General features: G+C 37.6%; 1 pseudogene; it reads right to left on the minus strand.

Moving 5' to 3' along the window:
• Positions 1-471, minus strand: part of LOC109824934 — an 8,370-nt pseudogene that overhangs the window by 3,894 nt on the left and 4,005 nt on the right.

Genomic DNA, 471 nt, shown 5'->3' on the forward strand with positions numbered 1-471 from the left:
AATTGCTGTCCAGGAGGAACAATAAACTTGCTAAAAACTTCAGTTACCCCTGGACAATGAATGGAAGAGATTATTTTAACAATTAGAAAGGCATGCACTGAAAGAATGTATAATGTACCAGATTAACTACAGGAAACAGTAAGGATATACAAAATAATTGTCCTCTGACGACTACAATGACATTACAGAACATCTATCAGCATGAGAGATCACACTGCGCTTTTGTTAGCGGGAGAATTATACTCCATCTCACCTTGAATCCTACTTTGTTGTCTAAGCAAGAATGCCAATCTGCTTTCATTTCCTTCAAGGGAACTCGGTCATGAGGCCTGCCAAAAAAGAATAAACAAAGAATGCGATGTAAATTTCAGGATATCATCAGTAACCACATGTTCCAAATGTTTCATGTATTTCCTGAAAACCTCACCTCTTAGGTCCAGATAAACATGGTTCAACATCTTCCAGATCCAA

Source organism: Asparagus officinalis, chromosome 10 (assembly GCF_001876935.1).
Source record: "Asparagus officinalis chromosome 10, Aspof.V1, whole genome shotgun sequence".
Lineage (NCBI taxonomy): Eukaryota > Viridiplantae > Streptophyta > Magnoliopsida > Asparagales > Asparagaceae > Asparagus > Asparagus officinalis.